Genomic DNA, 23,893 nt, shown 5'->3' with positions numbered 1-23,893 from the left:
GACTGCCCAGGTCGATGGGTCAGGCTCAACTGCATCCATCGCTCAGCTTCCCACCGATACCCGGTTAATAGTTGCTCGGCCTCCGAAGAAACCTTCTACCTCGACGGTTCAGCTGCCAACGGCCCGAACTCATACTGAGGAATATGTACTTGATGGCACCACTGGGGCAGAAGGGGCGCTTCTCAGCTCGGACGTCCTTTCTCGGGTAGGTCAGAGCTTTTCTGGCTTTGGTGCCGACCACTGGGACCTCGTGCGCAAGGCCTCGGACTGCAACACTCTTTATGAGAAGAGTATCGAGCTCTCCGCCGCGGTAGCCTTCTCAAACACTCTTTATGTCTTAGAGTATTCATGTTTCTGATTATATTTCTGATTCATTCTTTGTGTTTCAGGCCCTTGTTGTTTCAGTGCAACTCAACTACAAGCTGACCAACGAGGTGCAGACGAGCTTAAATCTGGCTCAAAAGTCGAAGGATCTCGAACTGAAGATGATTGACGAGCTCAAAGACTCGAAGTCTGAAATTGAAAGATTGAAGACCCGTCTCGAGGAGCTTGAAAAGTCAAACGCTGAGCTCGAGAAGGCCAAAGCCAAGCTCGAAGAGGAGAAGTCTGAAATTGAAAGATTGAAGACCCGTCTCGAGGAGCTTGAAAAGTCAAACGCTGAGCTCGAGAAGGCCAAAGCCAAGCTCGAAGAGGAGAAGTCTGCAACCTTCGATTTCATGGAGAGCGAGAAGACCCGCCTCCTGGATGAGGCTAAGGAGCTGAGGGAGAAAGCGGTCGATCAGGCCATGTACAAACTTTGGGCCGACAATGCCGATCTTGACACCAGCTTCCTGGGTCCTCTCGAAGCCACATATGTTGAGCGGTGGAATGCCCGTCTTTTGGAAAGTACAGCTGCTCGAGAGGCGACCCAGCAGGATAGTCATGCTATTCGTCCTGGAGGGTCTGGTGATATTGATGCTGAGAAGGCCAAGGATACTCTTCTTTCTTAAATCCGTTCTCGGAGAGATCAGCTATCGGGGCTGCGTCCCCTCATTCTTGTAACTATTTAAATTTGTGCCCACAGGGCTGACACAATTTCTTTATATGCTTTACATTTCTTGGCTCGAAATATTTTACATTTTTCTTGCATTGATGAGTTATGTTTATTTAATTCATACAAACATAGTTTAGATTTAGGCTCGAAATTCGATGCATTCATGCATAGCTTATTCGAATTATCCGTTTCCGACCTCGTTATTTATCAAGGTCGTACATTACTTTAACCATGAACTAAAAAGTACTTATATGGCATGTAATATGAATGATTTGGTTAATCTTTTAGTCACTTTTCCTCATCCTTAGTATCTTAGCTCCGAGGTTATGAGTTCGAAACTATTTTAAGATGTTCCAGCCTCGATCTCGACATATTTCGTGATGGGTTTAGGCTCCCATTTATCATTGATCGATAATTTGGCTGGTTTGTTCCAAACCTGTTATGCTTGCACATCTGGTTAACTCCAAACGTTTTTGGTTTTTGGTAGTTCGGTAATGTCCGAACTATCTAAGCCCGTGTACTTGGTTATTTCCAAATATTATGTTTTTGATAACTCGGTTAAGTCCGAAATATCTAAGCTCGCTCGGTTAAGTCCGAACTATCTAAGCTCGCGTATTTGGTTATATCCAAATACTTTTTTGTTTTTATTTTTTTTTTATTTTTAAGCTGGAGGTATGTATACCAATGATGCCCCCTTAATATCCTATGAGTGTGACCATAGGTTATTAAATTAAGAGAGATTGCAAAAATAAAAATAAATTACATGTGAAACAAAGTAGACCCTTTATTTGAAATTCAAAAACAAACTAAGTACAGAAAATCATGGTTACGGGCGACACTTCCTTCACTATTGATAATATGGTCTCAGGTGTTCGCCATTCCATGCTCGTGGTATGAGGCTCCCATCTAATCTTGCAAGTTTGTATACGCCAGGGCGGATGACTGATTCTATCTGGTATGGTCCTTCCCAGTTTGGCCCGAGTACTCCTGCTGCTGGATCTCGGGTTGCTAAGAATACTCGTCTCAAAATCAGGTCTCCCACTCCGAACTTTCGGTCTCGAACCCTCTTATTGAAATATCTCGTGGTCCGTTGCCGGTAAGCAGCATTTTTCAGTTGAGCCTCTTCCCTTTTTTCTTCGATCAAGTCTAGGGTTTCTTCGAGCTGAATATGATTGGAACTTTGGTCGTAAATCTGAGTTCGAATTGTCGGAATTTCAACCTCAATGGGCAACATTGCCTCGCAGCTGTATGCTAGAGAAAACGGGGTATGCCCAGTTGATGTCCGAGCTGTAGTTCTATATCCCCAAAGGACTTGGGGTAATTCCTCAGGCCATCGTCCCTTTGCTTCTTCCAACTTTTTCTTCAAGGAACTCTTGAGAGTTTTATTAACGGCTTCGACCTGACCGTTCGCCTGAGGGTGAGCCACTGACGAAAAGCTCTTTATTATACCGTTCTTGTTACAAAAGTTGGAAAATAAGTCGCAATCAAACTGGGTTCCGTTGTCAGACACAATCTTTCTTGGCACTCCATATCGGCATACGATGTTCTTTACCACGAAATCCAGGATCTTCTTCGAAGTTATGGTCGCCAATGGTTCAGCCTCCGTCCATTTTGTGAAGTAATCAACCACGACCACAGCATACTTTACTCCTCCTTTGCCAGTTGGGAGTGAGCCTATGAGGTCGATGCCCCATACCGCAAAAGGCCATGGGGACGTCAACATGGTTAGTTCGGAAGGTGGAGCTCGGGGTATCGTGGCGAATCTCTGGCACTTGTCGCATTTTTTCACGAACTCGAAAGAATCCGTTTTAATGGTTGGCCAGAAATATCCTTGGCGTATAATTTTCTTGGATAGGCTATGCCCCCCGGTATGATCTCCGCAAAACCCTTCATGAACTTCTCTAATAATCTTCTTTGCCTCGGGGGGAGTCACGCATCTTAACAATGGCATGGAATACCCTCTTCTGTATAGCCTTCCATCCAGGATGGTGTAACGAGGAAGTTGATACATTAGTTTCCGAGCCTGACTTCGATCTTTGGGAAGAATTCCATTTTCGAGGTATTCAACGATCGGGCTCATCCAGGTCGGTCCTGTCTCGATCATGCACACATCTTCCTTGTCTGACTCAGTAATGCTGGGTGCTGACAGATGTTCTATGGGTACAACATTCAGCTCCTCATTTTCAGTGGAAGTGGCGAGCCGAGCTAAGGCATCTGCATTTGAGTTTTGTTCTCGGGGAACTTGTTCGATTGCATAAAACTCAAAAAACTCCAATGCGTACTTTGCCTTCTCCAGATAAGCTGCCATTTTTGTGCCACGAGCCTGATACTCTCCCAAGATTTGATTAACTACGAGCTGAGAGTCGCTGTAGCAATGTATAGCTCTGGCCTTGAGTTCCTTTGCTATTCGTAGTCCCGCCAGTAAAGCCTCGTACTCAGCTTCATTATTAGATGCTTTAAAGCCGAACCTTAATGCAGAGTGAAATTTGCTCCCTGCAGGGGTGATCAGAATAACTCCTGCCCCCGCTCCATTTTCATTTGACGACCCGTCGACGTAAAGTTTCCACAGCTCGTGGGCCGTGGTTGTTACTTCGTCGTCGGCTGTACCGGTGCACTCTACTATAAAATCTGCCAACGCTTGTGCCTTAATGGTTGTTCTCGGATGGTAGGTGATCTCGAATTGTCCGAGCTCAACAGCCCACTTAAGGAGTCGACCAGATGCCTCTGGTTTGGACAACACTTGCCTTAATGGTTGATCTGCCAGTACATGGATAGGATGTGCCTGAAAGTAAGGGCGGAGCTTTCGAGATGAGTGGATCAGACTGAGGGCGAGTTTCTCCATCAATGGATACCTTGACTCTGCCCCCAGTAATCTTTTACTGATGTAGTAGACGGGTTTCTGTATTCTCTCTTCCTCTCGGACGAGCACCGCGCTTATCGCGTGTTCAGTTGTTGAGAGATATAAGAACAGTACTTCTCCCGTCTCAGGTTTCGATAGGATAGGTGGTTCGGCTAAGTGCCTTTTTAGCTCTTGAAAGGCTAGCTCGCACTCGTCTGTCCATTCGAACTTTTTACTTCCTTTCAATAAGTTGAAGAACGGGAGACCGCGGTCCGTTGACTTCGAAATGAACCTGCCCAGAGCTGCCATCCTGCCAGTCAAGCTTTGAACATCTTTATGCTTCCGAGGTGAAGGCATATCGATCAGGGCCTTTATTTTATCGGGATTAGCCTCGATTCCACGAGAGTTGACAATGAAACCCAGAAATTTCCCCGAAGACACCCCAAAAGTGCACTTCTGAGGATTCAACTTCATGTTGTACTTTCTGAGCACGCCAAAGCACTCTTCGAGGTCATCAACATGGTTCTTGTTAAGTTGAGACTTTACGAGCATGTCGTCAACATAAACTTCCATGTTGTTCCCTATTTGCTCTGAGAACATCATGTTTACGAGCCGCTGGTACGTGGCTCCGGCATTCTTGAGTCCGAATGGCATGACATTGTAGCAGTAGAGCCCTTTATCCGTAATGAAGCTTGTATGCTCTTGGTCGGGGGCATGCATGGGAATCTGGTTATATCCAGAATAGGCATCCATGAATGACATCAGACCATGCCCCGCCGTGGCATCCACGAGCTGATCAATTCTCGGTAGGGGAAAACAGTCTTTCGGGCAGGCCTTGTTGAGGTCTGAGTAGTCAATGCACGTCCTCCATGTCCCATTGGGTTTCGGGACCAACACTGGATTGGCCACCCAATCAGGGTAAAAAGCGTCCCTTATAAAATTATTTGCTTTCAGCCTGTCCACCTCCTCCTTTAGTGCTTTCTTTCTGTCTTCATCCAGCTGCCTTCGCTTTTGCTGCTTCGGAGGAAAGCTTTTGTCTATATTCAAATTCGTGGCTCGCTACATTAGGGCTTATTCCCACCATGTCAGAGTGGGACCACGCGAAGACATCCTGGTTTTTCTTCAGAAAGCAAATTAATTGCTATTTTGATTCGTCTAGGAGGTGTTTCCCGACCTTCACCTTTTTCGAGGGACTAGATTCATCGAGCTGAACCTCTTCAAGCTCCTCCAAAGGTTGGAGGTCAATCTTCTCTTCAATCCTTGGATCGATCTCCTCGTCAATTTTTAGAACTGTCCCGTCTTTATACTGTATGACAACAAGTGCTTGCGCGCTTGTTTGTTTCTTTCCCCTTAAGGAAATGCTGTAGCACTCCCTTCCTGCCAGTTGATCTCCTTTCAATGTTCCGACCCCGCTTGGAGTCGGGAACTTAAGGGCTAGATGCCTTACAGATGAAATTGCCCCCAGCCCGACCAGGGCGGGTCTCCCGAGCAATACATTGTAGGCAGATGGTAACTCTACTACCACGAACTCCATCATCTTGGTCACCGAGACTGGATAGTCTCCCAAGGTCACAGGGAGTTCGATGGACCCCATACAGGCGGTTCCTTCTCCAGAAAATCCGTACAAAGTGGTTGCACAAGCCCTCAGGTCGCGAAGGGAGAGCCCCATTTTCTCTAGGGTTGCTTTATAAAGAATGTTAACTGAGCTCCCATTGTCTATGAGAACTCGGCGCACTCTTTTGTTGGCAAGCTGTAGGGTGATGACGAGTGGATCATGATGAGGGAACTGGACGTGAGAGGCATCCTCCTCGGTGAAGGTTATAGGCTGAGTCTCAACCCTTTGGCTTTTTGGTGCCCTTGGTTCGGGTTCATATGGAGACCCGTCCCCTGTCTTCAGCTCATTCACATATCGTTTTTGAGCATTTCTGCCCCCTCCTGTGAGATGAGGACCTCCCGAGATGGTTATTACGTCCTCTCCATCTATCGGTGGAGGCCTATCCTCATCCCGAGATCGAGAGTTATTATTCTGTGTTGCCGGAAGCGCGGCTACTCTCTGGCTGGCAGTAGTCTGTCCAGTATTCTGGTTTTTGACATACTGCCAGAAATAACCTCTGGAGATCAATCCTTCAATCTCGTCCTTCAGCTGTCGGCACTCATCAGTTGTGTGGCCGGTGTCTCTATGAAATTGACAATACTTGCTGGAGTCCCTCTTGGACTTTTGATTCCTCATAGGATCCGGTCGCCTGAAGGGGACCTGGTTTTCATTAGCCAGGTATATGTTTTCCCGGGACTCGTTGAGCTCGGTATGCACTTTATATACGGAGAAATATCTTTCTCCTTTTTTCTTCTTTCCTCCATCAGCCTCGGGATTATTTCCCTCGCTTTTTTTTCTCTTGGAAGGATTCTCCGAGGCAGGCTGTGTAACTAGAGGGTCAACCGAGGTTGAGGCGGAGTTAATGTTTATCGTTGTAGTTTCGGTCTGCGAGGTCGCTTTGAGTGTTGACCTCGCTTCCTCTACATTAACAAATTTCTGCGCCCGTCTGTTAAACTCGGTTATCGACCTCACCGGTTTCCCTTGTATGTCATCCCAAAGTGCACTCCCGGGTAAAACACCAGCTCGGATGGCCATCAAGTGCCCGCTGTCATCCACGTCACGAGCTCGGGCGACCTCTAGATTAAATCTTGTCAGGTAGCTCTTTAGTGTTTCGCCTGGTTGTTGTCGGACGTTAGTCAAAGTGGATGCTTCGGGTCTGACTCCCACCATAGCCCGGAACTGCTTCTTGAAGTCTCTAGACAATTGATCCCACGAAGTTATAGAATGTCTCTTGTACTTCTCGAACCAACTCTTGGCAGGCCCGGCCAATGATGTTGGAAACAACATACATCTGAGCTCGTAACCCACGTTACTAGCTCTCATAATAGTGTTGAATGTACTCAGATGGCTGCATGGGTCGGTTTTTCCTTCAAACGCTGGGACGTGAGGAATCCGGAACCCTTGGGGGAACTGAGTGTTAGAAATATTGGGAGCAAACGGCTCGAGCTCCTCATCAGAGTCCTCATATCGACCGTTTCCTCACTCATTCTTCAAAAGCCTAAAGGCTTTTTCGAGCTGATCGATCCTTTCTTGTACTGGATCCTTAGGCGGTGTTTGGAATTGATAGTCATTAATCGCGATCCCAGGCTCGCGTCTCCGTGAGGGATCTCTACGCCCATTCAGATGATTCCTAAGATCCGGGTTTGTCTGATCTCCCTTTCCCCTGCTCTGATTCAGGTGATTACGCAGGTCGGGATGGCTCTTGTGATTCCCAGTATTTTTACGACCCCGGTCGTGTTTACTGACAGACCTTGTTTCTCCGGACTCATCGCTAGTGAAACTCATCGATCGGTCATTTCGTGGTGGATCCTTTCTACGTCGCCTCGTCACTGCAGTACGAGATCGGGACGTCTGACTTCTCTCGGATGGCGCGCCTTTCCGCCCCTGGAACGTCTCCCCGTTTCCTTGTCTCTCCCCTGTACGCCCTTGATCCTGATCCCGACCAGGTTGAGCGTTCCTGCGGGGAGGTGAAGGATATCTTATGGGAGACGGAGGAAACCGTATAGGTGACGGTGGTTGCCGTCCTTGCCTCGGCCTGGAAGGTCCAGAATTTGCCCGAGATGGGCCGGTTGCGTTTGGTGCGCTACCAGGAACCTGAGTCCGAGCCTCGACAGGAGCTTGGTTGTTCTCAGTTCCTGCAGGCACTTCCACAGGTGGATTAGGCGGGACTCGAGCTCGGGTACTCCTCTGAGGCCTAGAAGGAGCAGATGGCTCTGTTGGTGCTGGAGGCTGAGCTGGCCTCCTTGTGTTAGCATTTTTTCGTGGACGTCCACGGGGCTTCCGGGGAGGAACGTGCACGTCCCTTGGAGGAGGGGCTCGGTCTTCGCGCGGAGGTGGGGGCTGAGCCACCTGCGCCTCCGCGGCTATCCTAGTCAACTCCTCGTTACGTTTGTTGGCATCTGCCAGCAGTTGTTTCAGCTGCCGATTCTCCAACTCTACAATAGGGACATAACGCTCAGGGTTATAGTACATGTCCTCATCCCTTGGTTGTGGAGGTGGTCCCCGGGAATCAGAGGACCCACTCCTTTCATCAGCGTCCGGGTTCTCCATTGGCTGTTTTCCAGGACGCCTTGGGTAATTTTCTTCTGGAGTGTTCTGATTGTTTGTAGCCATGAATCTCTCAGGGATGGATGCTTGAGGCTCTCAATGAAAGCACCAAACTGTTGACGCCGTTTTTCGCCAACAGATAAAAGAAGAGAGCACGTAAACAATTAAAGACAATGGCTAAAATAAACAAACGAGTCAGACACGCGGTTTTTACGTGGTTCAGCAGTTAAATCTGCCTAGTCCACGAGTCTCTGTTATTAATCTCAAGATTATCTCTGAACAATCCTTTAGCATGAATTCTCCAGAGTTTTCTCTTAAGAATCAGAAAATCCGTCCTTTACAATGGTGCATCACTTCTCTATTTATAGAGAATGATGCAGAATACTATCCCACATATTTTGGGTAGTTACTCTTTTGTGAATAAAAATAAATAGCCTTAAATGCCAATAATCAGATATAGAAGGAAACGTTCCCCAAAGATCAGGAAACGCATAACTGACTAAATAATATCCCACGATTTTTGGGGATTTACATCAATAAATGAGGATCATATCCCATATCTACAACACTTGTAGATATTCAAGGTAGTCATTGCGTATCTCCAAGGCTTCACGTCATTGTGCGAGCCGCTGACACTTCCCGAGCTGACATTTCGAGATGGCATATCGAGCTCGAGATCCCTGCTCCGAAGTTGCTTCTGAAGATGAGGGGCTCACAGAGCTATCCTTCGAGATCGAGATCATTTCGAGGTCACTATATTCGAGGTCTGTACCATACTTTGCAGGCTCCGATTTACAATCGTAGAGCATACCCTTAACCCTCACGAGACCATTTAATGCGAACTCAGCTTTCGAGGTCATATTTGCTACGGCTCGAAATCTGGGTATAACAGGTTCATATCGAACAAACTCTCATTTATATATATATATATTATATGCAAGTAATGTGCAATTAATGCAGGTTTACTTAATTTTATTTAAAAAATTTAGGATCTGATTGGTTCGTGATTAGAAAACTGTATTTTTTAAAAGTGAGATTCTGAAATGAAAATCTGAATTTAGTGACTAAAAACATGTTTTTGAAAATGTGATTGGTTCAATGTCTGTAAACTGTTTTTGAGTTTTAAAAAACTGAATCTGTGATTGGTTCAAGTGAATCTGAATATTATTTTAATTTTATATATTCTATATACATAGGTTGTATGATTTTAAATTTTTCAATAGATTTAATTAAGTAAAATTTAATAATAGTGCATTGATTATATTCATAAAATTGCTTCAGTATATAGGTGTTACTACCCATAAAAGAGTACTAACAATTATGATGATGTGACAATACAGTGACTTGGTATAACAAGTCACTAATATGTAAATATTTTTTTTCTATATTAATTTCGAATTTAGTTATTTTTTGTAATAATTAATGTTGTTTCCAACTGATGAGAGATAATACCTATATTTAGAAATTGACATGCATTTGAAAAATAAAAAATTTACAATATTATATTTTTATAATAAATACACGTTTTTCATTAGGTAACCCTTCCAAAAATTTGAAAAAATCAAAATTTAATTTTAGAAATATTAATTAACAACTATAAATATGGACCTTTGATTTTAATTCAATAATTAATATTAAAGTAATTATCAATGTGTAGTAACCATTTAAATGCACCCTTATATTTATATATATCTATATATGTATATACATATATACTCGAACAGTAAGTCAAATCTTACTAAAAATATTAGAAAACAGAGAAAACATCTTTTTATCGTTTTCAATTGTATAGGCAAAATTTTAAATCAGATTTAGATTTAGTTTTAAGAAATGACTAACCAATCATATATTATTGTGGGTCCTACATGTTTTTAGTATTTGGAAACATAAAATTGATTGCAAACCTGATACCAATCAGACCCTTATTGATTATTTTTATTAAGATTTTATAATTGTCATATAAATGTTAAATAAACAAACAATATTATAAATAAAAATGACATAAACATATTAAAAAAAAATTAAACCAAAATATTGTTTATGTTTTTTTTAAATTATAATATTAATATTTTATTTGAATTTATATTAATATAATTATTAAATATATAGTCATGTATTATATATTATTATAATAATTATATTTTATAACATTTCAATTTCAATTTATATTAATATTATTATAATAATAATATTTGAATTTATATATTAATATAATTAATAAATATTTATTTTTTATTGGTTTTAAAGGTATAATTTGTTAAATATTTGTAATATTCCGTTAAAGTTCAAAAATACCCATTAAAACCAAGAAAAATGGTTAAATGCACACTTTTTTATTTATAAGAGATATAAATTAGGGGTAAAAACATGTGTTACAATTTATTTATATTTATTTTTTTAAAGAAAGCTACAATTCACTTCTATTTATAAAAAAAAAATATTTGTATAACTTTTGCTGCTTTTTTATATTATACCTCATATGATGTATAGTTTTTTTAATTTTAAATTAAATACTTTGTATTATATAAAAAAGTTTCTATATATTCTAATTAAATAAATATTCAAAATATATGAAATTATAAACTTAATATTTTGAGTTAATTATATATATCAAGAAATTTCAAATCTAATAAAAAAACTAAAAATAGTTATATAATCAATTATATAAACAACAACATAAATAATTTAATTTACAAATTTTAAGAAAAGTAATTTTTAAAATAAATAATTAATTGTTGTAACTGTGTTAATTTTAATTATTAATGTTTTTCCTAAAAACTAGCGTGATAACGTGGCACATAATTTCAACACGTGGCAATGGTGGGAATTAAACAACATCATAGATATTGAGTCACGATCGGGTCGTGCAAACTAATTAAGTCACACATGGATGTACCAAATATTGTCTAGACAACTTGGTCGGCTTGATGATATGCTCAAGCAACTTGGTTGTACGCGTCACCAAGAATGCTTAGAACCACTAGCTTGAGCATATGTTTACTATCTTTAATGTATTATTTGTTCATTGTTTATTTATTGTGTAACAATCAAGCTTCATAAGGCCCAAGACCCATTTTGTAAGATTCGAAAGCCTATAAATATAAGGCTTAGTGTATCATTATTTTCCATGATGGCATATGCTCACTTTTATACACAAACTCTGTCAATTTGTATTCTCTCTAACTTATGAAATTCAGTTGAATCATGTCTATCTGATCGTGAGTTTAGGATTTCTACATTCAATAATAGTGTTTAAGTGGAGGTAGGTCATTGCCAACTCTTGGGGTCAAACCATTATAAAATCTTAGTGTTCTTATTTATTTAGTTTAGTTCTCTATTTAATTATCATTTTACTTAACCCAATGTCGTTTGCCAAATTCGTAATCAACAGTTAACTTTAATAAAAACAAATAACAAAATCCATTAAACCAAGAAAATTTTGCTAAATACACACTTTTCACGTATAAAGATAATTCAAATAATGTATGTTTTTTAAAATTAAACTAAATACTTTGTATTATATTAAAAAGTGCATATAAATTTTAATTAAATAAATATTTGAAATATATGAAATTAGAATTTAATATTTTGAGTTAACTATATTTTAATTATTTATCTCAAGATATTTCAAATCTAATAAAAAATTATATATAAATATGTAATCAATAATATAAATAATAAAATAAAAAATTTAATTTAAATATTTTAATTATTTATCCTACGACATTTAAAATCTAATAAAAAAATTATATGTAAATATATAATCATTAATATAAATAATGAAATAAATAATTTAATTGAGATATTTTAAGCAAAATAATTAATTAGTTATTACAACGGCATTTGTTGAATGTCTTTGTCGCAATCAACTAAATCTGAGAGTGTAAAGAAAACAATATAGAGAACACTAGAGTTTTTACGTGGTTTAGGCTATAAAAGAGCCCTAGTCTACGAGTCTATAGTATTTAGTGAGCTTGAAGCTTGTTTTAGGAAGCTTAAATGGTGTTTCTTGATAGAATTACTTATACACGATCTTATTTATTTTCAAGTAAATCATATATTAAACAAATTAATATAAGAAAATCAAGAACATGTTACTATCATTGAATTAAACATAGATAATAATAAGAACACTTACATTATATGCAGCGGAATGAATAAGGCACTCTTTCAGTATCTCTAACCCTTGTATCCTTTCTGTCGCAGGATATCACCAAGAAACTGAATCGATCTTCAAATTTCTTCACAGTCTTCCACGATATTCTTAGAATCACCTAGACTAGAGTGGCAAATTCTTAACACATGAGATAGATACAAAAAGAAGAAGACAGAAGAATATAGAGGCTTAGAAAATGACTTTTGTTGAAGAGAGAGTCTAAAACCCTAAAGTATCAAAACTAGATGTTCTGTTCACCTATTTTCAACTCTCACTTAGCATTCATTTTATAAGTTCAATCAGGTCACTTATTGAATTAAAAAATCAATAAAATAATAGGTAATTACATCCCTTACGTCGAAATTGTCATGGGCTATAGGCTCGTGAAATTTCTCATTTAGATATAAACTCGTTGGACTTAAATTCAAGGCCCGTATTATTTTCTATTGATTAATTAATTAAATAATTATTTAAACCATTTATCAATTTAATTATTTATAATTTGAACATTGATTTAAATTGATTTATTAATTTAGAAACTAATTTGTCTTAATTAATAAATCTGCCCTAAAATTTATTTTCTTCTCTAAATTGCATAACTTTGTGAAATTATCCAAAATTGATCTGGTCAACTTTGACAATTCTAATTGATAATTAAATCAATTAATTGAGACTATCGAAATGATTTAATCCAAGGTATTGTGGGGACCATAGACCTATAAAATCAAGCTCCAATAAGTTATCATAAATTTAACAAATAAATTTACTAACTTATAAATTCCTCGTGACTCCATTAAAGACTCGGAATTGCACTCTTGAATTCATAGAACGCTCTATAAGGAATATAGATACATTATTTTAATTATCTATCTAAATTAAATATCGGTCCAGTCCGATGTAACAAATACATCCAATCTTATCTACTTTGCTAATGTTTTGGAAAGACCATAACACTAAATGTGTAAGTAGATCATATCGTAAATTTGCAAGTTAGTATAAATCTTGTGCACTGACTAATCTTAGGACTAACTTATTTTTGAACATATAACTATATTTATATTCCACCGTGATAACGTCACTATATATATGACTAACTATATGCTTAGGATTTAATAGAAGTTTATATTGAACAAATAATCATGAAAATAAAACATGTGAGCAAAATGATTAACCAAGTCAAAAACGATTTCTATTCTTTTATTGATAATAAAATGAGATTACAAAGAAATTGGCTTTTAATTAAGGCATAAAACCCTAAGAAACTCCCACTTGCACTAATTGAAACTAATGTGTTAACTCTACTAATCGCATTTCCTTGATATGCTTATCAAATGAGGCTTCTGGTAGTGCCTTTGTAAACAAATACGCAAGATTGTCTTTTGATGCAATCTTCATAACCTTCACATCTCCCCTGGTCACAAATTCTCGAATTATGTGATACTTCATTTCTATATGCTTACTCCTCTTGTGACTTCGAGGTTCTTTTGAGTTGGTTGTTCCTCTAGTGTTGTCACAAAAAAACACAAGCGATTTATACATATCTGGAATAACACTAAGATCTGAATAGAACTTCTTTAACCAGACTATTTCCTTTGCTGCTTCAGACACAATTATGTATTCAGTCTCCATGGTTGAATCTTAGATCACAGACTGCTTTACGCTTCCCCATATCACAGCCCCACCCGCAAGAGTAAACACCATTCCAGAAGTAGACTTTCTGTCATCCACATCAGTCTGAAAATTTGAATTGGTGTAGCCTATAGCGTTCAAAACACCACAACTGTAGACTAACATATAATGCATTGTCTGCCTTAAATACTTCAGCATATGCTTAATTGTTATCCAATGTTCTGGTATTGGGTTTGACTGATACCTGCTCACTACTCCCACTGCATAGCAGATATCTGGTCTAGTACACAACATAGCATACATCAGACTTCCAACAGCAGATGCGTAAGGAACTTTTCTCATTTCATCTTCCTCTTCATGAGTCTGGGGAGACTGCGTCTTTGAGATATGAATTCTATGGTGGGATGGTAGACTTCCTTTCTTGTAATTTTTCATTGAGAAATGTGCAAGCACTTTATCAATGTAAGTTGCTTGAGATAGAGCTAAGAGTTTGTTCTTTCTATCCCTAATGATTTGGATACCTAGAACATAACTTTCTTCACCCAAATCCTTCATCTGGAATTGAGTGCTCAACCAATTCTTCACATATGATAATTTCTTAACATTGTTTCCAATGAGTAAGATATCATCTACATAAAGAACTAGGAATACCACTATTTAATTTGTCTTCAGTTGGTAAACACAAGGCTCATCAATATTTTTTTCAAAGCCATAGGTTTTGATTATTTCATCAAACCTAAGGTTCCAGGATCGAGAAGCTTGCTTAAGTCCATAAATGGATCTATTCAACTTGAAAACTTTTCCTTTTGGTCCAGTTACTTTAAATCCTTCTTGTTGATCCATATAAATGACTTCGTCAAGTTTCCCATTAAGAAAAGTTGTTTTGATGTCCATTTTCCAGATCTCATAGTCGAGAGCGACTGCTATATGGATAGGAGGATGCAAATGGACTTGAGCATGGCTACCGAATTAAAAGTTTCCTCATGGTCCACACCTTCTCTTTGGGTATAACTCTTTGCCACTAATCGGGCTTTATAAGTTTCGATCTTTCCATCAATAGCTTGTTTCTTCTTGTAGATCCACTTGCACTCAATGGCCCTAAAATCACTAGGTGCTTCCACAAGATCCCAGACAGAATTTGAGTACATGGACTCCATTTCCTGTTTCATGGCTTCGAGCCATAGTTCTTTTTTAGGGCTAGCCATTGCCTGTTGAAATACAATAGATCATCATCACAGTGTCACTAACAACCATATTGGTTTCACCATCCAAACCATAGCAGACTGGGTTCCTAGAAACCCTCCCTCTACGACGAGGTTCCGTGATTGTTTGCTCAAGAACAGTTGTACTTCTTCATTTAAATCGACTTGCGTCGACTGGGCATGAAGATTGGGAATTTCATCATCAACTTTCGTTGATGACGATGGAACATTGGTTGGATTCAATTCTTCAACCATCTCCTCTAAAACCACCTTGCAGCGCTGTTTGAAGTTTTGGATATAGTCGTTTTCCATAAAAGTAGCATTCGTAGAAGTAAACACTTTATGAATGACTATAGAAAAGACAACCCCAAGTGCGTTTAGGATAGCCAACAAACATGCAAACTTCAATTCGCGGTTCTAGCTTTCCTTTTTTTTTTCTCAGGACGTGGGCGGGACACCCCCAAGATTCTATAATGACAAAAACTAGGTTCACGACCATTCCAGCATTCTAAAGGTGTTTTGGGGGTTGATTTGGATGGTATGACATTTAGAATGACGTTCGCAGTTTCAATTTCATGTCCCCAGAATGAAGTTGGCAAAGTTGAGTAACTAAGCATGCTTCTAACCATTTCCAATAAAGTTCTGTTCCGCTACACCATTTTGTTGCGGAGTACCCAGGGCAGTAAGTTGTGATAAAATTCCAAGTTTAGTTAAATGATCTTGGAACTACATATCCAAATATTCTCCACCCCTATCAGATCGGAAGATCTTTAACGTTTTACCTGATTGGTTCTGAGCCATAGCTAGGAATTCCTTAAGCTTTGAAAATGTTTTTGATTTCCTATGCATTAGGTAAAGACATGAGTATCCATAGTAATCATCAGTGAAAGTGATGAAATACTCAAAACCACCCATGGCTTTTACATTCAAAAGTCTACAAACATCTTAATGAACAAGTCCAAGTGGTTCTTTGGCCGTATCACCCTTGGTAGAGAATGGACGCTTGGTTAGTTTTCCTCTAGACAAGATTCAAAGACAGGTAATTCACCTAAGGTGAGTTCCTTCAAAGGCTTGTCCTTTGTAAGTATTTGAATCCTATCATAGCCAATGTGACCTAGTCTCAAATGCCATAAATACGTCATGTTATCGTTATTGGTCTTTTGATGTTTATTGATCCTAGGTTTAGCTACTTTGAATAAATCATTATTAAACACGAGGGGTTCATTAGGTCTAAGAATATAAAGCTCATTTTCCAAACATTTTTGATCCATTGAAAGAAATAGATATATTAGAACTTGTAAAAGTCATAATAAATCATTCTAATTGCAACATGGAAACTGAAATTAAATTTATTTCTGAACTTCCGGCAAGCTCTTCCTTTAGCATGGACCGCAACGAACACTCCATTCCCAACTCTAAGCTTTAAGCCACCGTCGTCTACTTCCTCCCATGATTCAGAAGTTGTAAAATGTTACAAACATGGTTAGTAGATCTAGAATCAATAATCCAAACGTATTTATCATTCTCTAAAACACATGTTTTTAAGAGAAATGAACTATAATCATTACCTTTGTTTTTTGCTGCTAGAAAATTGGGGCAATCCTGTTTCCATTGCCCCCTTCTCATTGTAGTGAAAGCACTTACCTTTTCCTTTCTTGTTCTTCATTTTCTTCCCCTTAGGCGTCTGTGCACTTGGTTGTGCACTCATCTTTGCAGCCTTTGTAGGCCTGGGGTTGGTGTTTTGTCCACCTTTCTTCTTGTTTCCTGCTTTCAAAGATGAAGCTAGGTTAGCTTCAGCCTTAGCTGGATCAGCAGTAGCAGGAGTAGTCTTCTTTTCTCCTCCCTTACTTGGTCCACCCATGATAGACTCGAAATTCCGGAGCTCGTTCATAAGCTGCGTCTAACCATAGTTGAGTTTGTTCATCACATAGTTGGTGGTGAACGTCAGGAAAGTTGGAGAAAGACTGTTAAGGATTAAGCCGACTTGAGTCTTCTCATCTATTATTGCTTAGTGCAGTTCAACTTCCTGAAAGTAGTTGGCCAATTTGATCAGATGATCGCAAATTTGTTGAGACGGTGCCATTCGAGCATTGGCATACTTCTTGGTGGCCTCAAAATTAGTTTGCACTGATTTTTCCCCTAACATGTCTTGGAGCTGGTCCATGATTTCCTAGGTCGTCTCGACATTCTCCATTTTTTTTTCTTGAGAGTGTCGACCATGCTAGTCAACATGTAGTATTGTGCCTTGTTGTTAGCTGTTTGCCAATGCTTATATTTGTCTCTAACAGTATTGGTAGCTCCTTCAACTTGAACTTCTGGGGATTCTTCAGTCGTGATGAACTTGGACACTATGTTGATGTTCTGCTTCCACTTAAGGAAGTTTTCTCAATGAGTTTCTCCATTGAAAGTTGAGAAAGGATGGAAGTAGACACAGCCATAACAATACTACATATTATCAATATAATAGAAATCAATCACATTTGCTCAATAAAACATCTATTCACTCAAAATTCAAGAAATAACATAACATATACCACAAAATATGTAAGATATGGAAAAAAAATACCAAAAGTAATTGTATTTCTAATTCTTTAGGTTTTTAACTAATCTTATGATATTCTTGTCCCGGTTGGCGAGAGTTAAAAAAATATCATTAGTTAAATAGAGATGGAAACTCATTTAATAGTGGACACTATTATCAACAACCTACTAAACTCATTTAATAATGGACACTATTATCAACAACCTACTATTCAATCAAAATAAGAAAATAAAATTTCTTATTTTATGAGGTAGACCCACGGTTTTGATAATCATAGATTTAGTCCTAGCAGTCACCGTAGGGGTGAGTCTATTAGAATTTGACCTATAATTATCTATCTTTCGAAGTCTAACCTTGTCAAAATAATTAATGAACACCTTCCATAGGGAGACAAATTGATGCGTCTCAAGGCCCCATTAAGTTATTGACCTTGTTAAACCAACGGTGGAGATCGAATATAATTATTAAAATAAGCTCATTATTTGATTAATTAAAAATAATATTTTTATCATTAATTTTCGAAAATTAATGACTGTGGTTCTAAAAAAAATTGTAAAATTAAATTTTTTAAAACCAAAGTCCTATAATTTTCTATTAATTCTAAAGTGTCACATTGAAACAAATTCAATTAAATTAGAATTATTTTTTTGCTAATAAATATTTAGGTTTAACTATTATAATGAACCTATACAATTAAGTCCAACTCAGGCAAATGGGCTTTGACAATTGGGCTTGTATGAAGGAGGGTTGGGTCCAGTATGTCGTTCCCACTACTAGAGACCCCAAACTTCCATACAAGATCCAAAAAACAGGAATTTAAACATTCTTTTTATTGATTGTTATAAATTGATTAGGCTCACTATAGTCATGCAAAACAAATAGGCATTTACTAGTGGAATCACCTGCAATAGAGGAATTTAAACTTTACATTTTCTAATGGGCCCAAATAAAATCTATCATATTATGAAATTTTTATTTAGAAAAATATCATATATTATGCAAACATATGAAAAAATTGCAATTTATTATGCAAACTATATGCATCTAAGCTCAATTGCAAAAATACCACATATAGTGTAAACAGACATGTTATAATTGGATGGTCCCAATCATGTTACTATATGAGAAAGTCTATAAATTTATACAAAAAATACCATAATTTATTTCATTTGCAAAAATACCACAATTAATTTTTTAGAATTTATCCAAATTTTGAATTAATTAAATTTTTGAAAAAAATAAATAAGTACATTTTAAATGAAATTTATCAAAAATTAACAAAAGTTAATTTAAATTTCATTTATAAACAATCAACTTAGTTTAGGTCATTTTAAAAAATATTAATTTAATTTAAATAGGATTTATCAACAATTAACGTAAAGTTACTTTAAATCTCATTTATTAACAACAACAAAAATTAATGTATTATTAATTGGTTTGCAAAACGTGATATTTTTAAAATTTAGCAATTTTAAATTTTAAAACAAATATCAATAATTGTTTTTTAAAAATTATCTTGTGTTGTTACAACTATCAACAAATATCTTAACTGTAACGCCCTACTACCTTAGAGTTGTTACCATGTGATTTATAAATGTGTCTTTACCTCGCTAATCGATATTTCAGGTTAAAAGTGTGACTAAATCAAAATAAAGACTCATTTGACGAACGTTAATTATAAAAGAGTTGAACATTCATTAATCGTTTACAGTTAATTCCTCAAACAATCCCGGTCATGGCAGTCAGGTAGACCGAACATGTACACGTCGCTCCATGCTCTCCAACTCATGGTTGGTCGACCTTTCCATTGCCCTTACCTGCACCATAGAGCACCTGTGAGCCGAATCCCAACAAGAAAACTCAACATAAAGCCTATCATAATTCAATCCAGTAATAAATAACTTAAACAGGTAATCGATTAAACATATAGCGGCCTATGATGACCCAGGTGCTTTACCAAGCACTGGGTTCATGGTCTTCACCGAGGGGGTGAGTGCAACACCCTTATAGGGTCTTACCCTAGCGGTCTGCATTCAGCATGCTTGATGCCAATCGCGGCCTTCACCGTATCCGGCCTTCACCATTCTCGGCCATCGCCGTTCCCAACCTTTGCCGCTCCCGGCTTCGCCGTTCATTCACAATCATACAAACATTGCACAAAAGGTCATAAAATTCACATAAAGCATTAAACACAGATAATCAGACCATGCCCTACTCTACGGGCACAAATAGTTTTCTTACCTATGTCCCGAGCTGATTGATTAATGCGATCTGGAGCACAATCCCCTAAACCCGAGCGTTGACGTAAAACCTAGTCACAACGCATCAATAAATAGAAATCCATCAGGCCTTAACCAATTAAGAACTTCATATTAATATTCTAGCCTTCGAGACCTCGAATTCTACTAAATCGGGTAGTAGAATCCTTCCTGAGCCCTAAGTTTTGAGTTCCCGAGCTTACAACCCTATTTTACTCATTTTTCCTAATTTGAGTTGCGGCCTACTCCTAGGGTCGTGAACCGCTGCAAGTCAGAGAGCCTTGGGCTCTCGCCAAAGGAACACGAGCCACGACGCCTGGGAAAATCAAAGCCTCCCAAGCCTCCTAGGTTCATGTGGGTCACGGCCCCTGAAGAACAAGGCCGCTGATTGAGCTCCAAAACCTAGAAATCTGTGCATTTCTATTACGTTTTCCCTCAGCCAAACTTACTAATTCACTCCCAATTCAACCCCTATACCCTGAATTCAGTCCACAGTTTGTTTCAAAACAGCTTAACCGGTCTAAACATCCCAAAAACTAACCTTTAGCCCCACTAATAACCAAAATCAAATTTAAGATTTAAAGCTAAACAAAACTTAAATCACAGGAGTATAACTCAACAACAATTAGATTAAATCCTTACCTCAACTGCAGTTCCAATCTTGAGCTAAACCTTAACTACTTTAGGTCGCAATTCCCTTTAAATTCCCAGCCTTCACCCTTGAATTTCAGCAAGAATCTCCTTTTCCTTTAAGAGAGAATGAGGGTATCGAGTGAGAGAAAGAAGGAGGCTGTCAACTTCTATTTTTTTTCTTCTCACTAGTTCTAGAGTATTGGTTTAACTCTGTCCTCAGCAGCAAAAGTCCAAAATGTCCCTAAGTAGATTCTTAGTCCTTTAATGCCACCAAGGGCAATCCCGCCATTTGCCACATCCCGTTAATTCCTCGAGTGTTCCTATAAGTCCCCATTTATTCATGACATACCCAAATAATCGTTAAATTACTACATGTTACCCAGTAATCTCAAACACGTACTATAGTCCCGAAATATCCCTAGGCTCACCCCAAGCCGGGTATTCGACGGTGTTGTGACCAATTCACTATTTTGCTCCCTAGGACCATCTCGGATCACAAATCACTAATAAATCTCCACAATCTCATGGCCTCAAACACAGCACACGTATAATTTACATTTATACCATCAACGGGCCAAAATTACAACTATTCCCCTACTAACCAAAAAGGGCCCACATGCATATTTAATTCACCTAAACATGCATTTCTAATCACATAATCATTTAATCCACGTAATAACATAATTAAATCAATTATTGCCCTCTTGACACGCTAATCAAGACACTAAGTCTTATTAACAAATTTGGGACGATACATTAACCATTTTAAAAAATAAAATGTTAATAGTTATAACAAATCTAAAATATCTTAAATAGTTAAATAAATTTAAATATCCATAAAAATATCTAGCCAACAAATTTTCAAGTTTTAAATAATTTAAATATTAAATTCCATAGAATAATCAAATATTAATATTTTCAAATAAAAGATATCATAAAAAAGCAAGTATTTTAAAAAATATCTTAATATCTGATAACTTAATTATAATATTTTAATATATTTAAAATTAATTAGTTAACGTATTTTTAAATTTGAATTTGAAACTTTGCAGAAAATATCCAATTTTTAAATAACACACAACAAAAATATCTTATTTAAAAACAATTTTAAATGATAAAATAAATATGATATTTTTGGCTTTGTTATAAAAAAATTAATTTAATATTTTATTATCTTTAATCTCAATTTTAAAAAATATATGTGATGAACAGTACTCGTATCGGGTACTACTCACCGAGGCGCTACTGGGGAGACGCGCGTGTGCGCAATGGGAGTGGCCAACCAAGTCATGCGAGCGCCTGGTGGGTGATGCGCCGAGTGACGCGCGCACCAGCGTGCTGCTGCTATCGCAGATGTGTGTGCAAGTGGCCTTGCAGCCCAAAAAAAATTTGTGTAATTTTTCAACCCAAAAACGGTTTCTAAACAAGTTTTACAATGTTTTACACCAAATAAAGCATTTATAAAAATTAATTGCATAGAAAACACAACAAAATAACCCAAATTTGCTAATAATCACATAAAATTCAATATGCTTCATAAAAAATATGAAATCCATCCAATTACTCAACACATTAAATAATTCAATTTTACCATATTCATGCATGAAAATAAAAATTACTAAAGGCTCTGATGCCAGTTGATGGAATTACTTATACACGATCTTATTTATTTTCTTGTAAATTATATATTAAACAAATTAATATAAGAAAACCTAGAACATTTTACTGTAATTGAATGGAACGAAGATAATGATAAGAACACTTACATTATATGCAGTGGAATGAATAAGTTATTCTTTCAATTTCTTTAACCCTTGTATCCTTTATGTCACAGGATATTACCGAGAAACTAAACCAATCATCAAATTTCTTAACAATCTTCCTCTGTATCCTTAGAATCACCTAGACTAGAGTGTGAAATTCTCAACACATTAGATAGATACAAAGAGAAGAAGACAAGAGAATATAGAGGATTAGCAAATGATTTTTGTTGTAGAGAGAGTCTAAAACCCTATTGTATCAAAACTAGATATTATGTTCACCTGTTTTCAACTTTTACTTAGCATTCCTTTTATAGTCTCAATTAGGTCACTTATTTATTGAAAATCAATAAAAAAATAATAATAGGTAATTACAGCCCTTAGGTCGAAATTCTGATGGGCTATAGACCCGTGAAAATTTTCATTTGATTATAAGCCCATTGGACTTAAAATCAATGGTTGTATTATTTTCTATTAATTTAATTAATTAAATAATTATAGAAATCCTTTATCAAATTAATTATTTATGTAAAATCCTTTTTTGGCTAAACTTTAATTTAGACAAAATATTTTAATTGTTTAAGAAAAATCAGTAGCAAATCTCCTTGTTGATTTTCGGTTTTATTAGCAATATTTTCAGCTGATTTTGTAATGTAAAAAGATCTCTAAATGTGAATATATTTGTTGCCATATTTATCTCAAATAATCTTTTTTTGGTAAAAAATATATTGTGCAAATATCTTGAGAATATTTTCAGGGATTATATGGGATTATGGTTATCCTGGAAATAAAGAAAGAATCGAAAATGCACATGGTCAAGAAAAATGACCATGTTCGATCTGCCAGATCAAACGGATTACATTGCTGACTCATCAGTTTCCTTTTCTGTCGACACAGAATCCATCTGGCTGGCTGTTTTCCTAAATCAAAGGAATTCGCATATTGATTTCAAAGATACCAGAAAATCATGGCCTTGGACGATTTCCCTTCCTATAAATACTTTGCCAAGGCCTTTGGATTTTTCACCTCTTCTATTTTGAATATTTGTAATTGTTATGCTATTTTGAAGAGTGTGTTTTATTTGTAGAGATTAAGTTTGTTCATCTTAATCTTTGTGAGAGTGCTGAGTGTACTTGTGGATATCTATCTAGTTCATTGTATACAGATAGTGTCTATTGTGAACGTGTTCATAAGAATCTTCGGGAGAGGATTCGATCTAAGTCTCACTTCGGGAGGAAGTGAGCACTCGCTGTTCTTTGAAGGGAGTTCAAGAGAATCAGCGTTTCATCAAACCAGATTCGTAGAGAAGAGTACAACAAGATTGCGGCAATAGTTTAAGAGGGAGTCTTACATTGTTTAAGTCAATGCTTTTGTACACTTTGTTTCTTTACTAATTGGTTTATTCTCTGGGCGTGGCCTCAAGGAGTAGGATATCCGAAAGGGTTTCTGAACCTTGTAAAAATTCACTGTGTTCTTTAATTTTTGCACTGTTTAATTTTTGTGTTCAGTTATGTCGTGACATGTTCGGATTCTGTCCCGACAGAATTGCTTTCTGTGTAAACATCTAATTACCATTCCGCATTTTAATTAATACTCTGTTTAATTAATCTGGTAATTATTAAAAACGGAATTTCAATTGGTATCAGAGCGGGTCACTAAACTCTTAGTGCGATCTTGTATTTTTCCGTTTGTTTTGTGCT

This window comes from Humulus lupulus, chromosome 1 (genome assembly GCF_963169125.1).
Source record: "Humulus lupulus chromosome 1, drHumLupu1.1, whole genome shotgun sequence".
Classification (NCBI taxonomy): Eukaryota; Viridiplantae; Streptophyta; class Magnoliopsida; order Rosales; family Cannabaceae; genus Humulus; species Humulus lupulus.
This window is presented reverse-complemented; position numbering follows the sequence as displayed.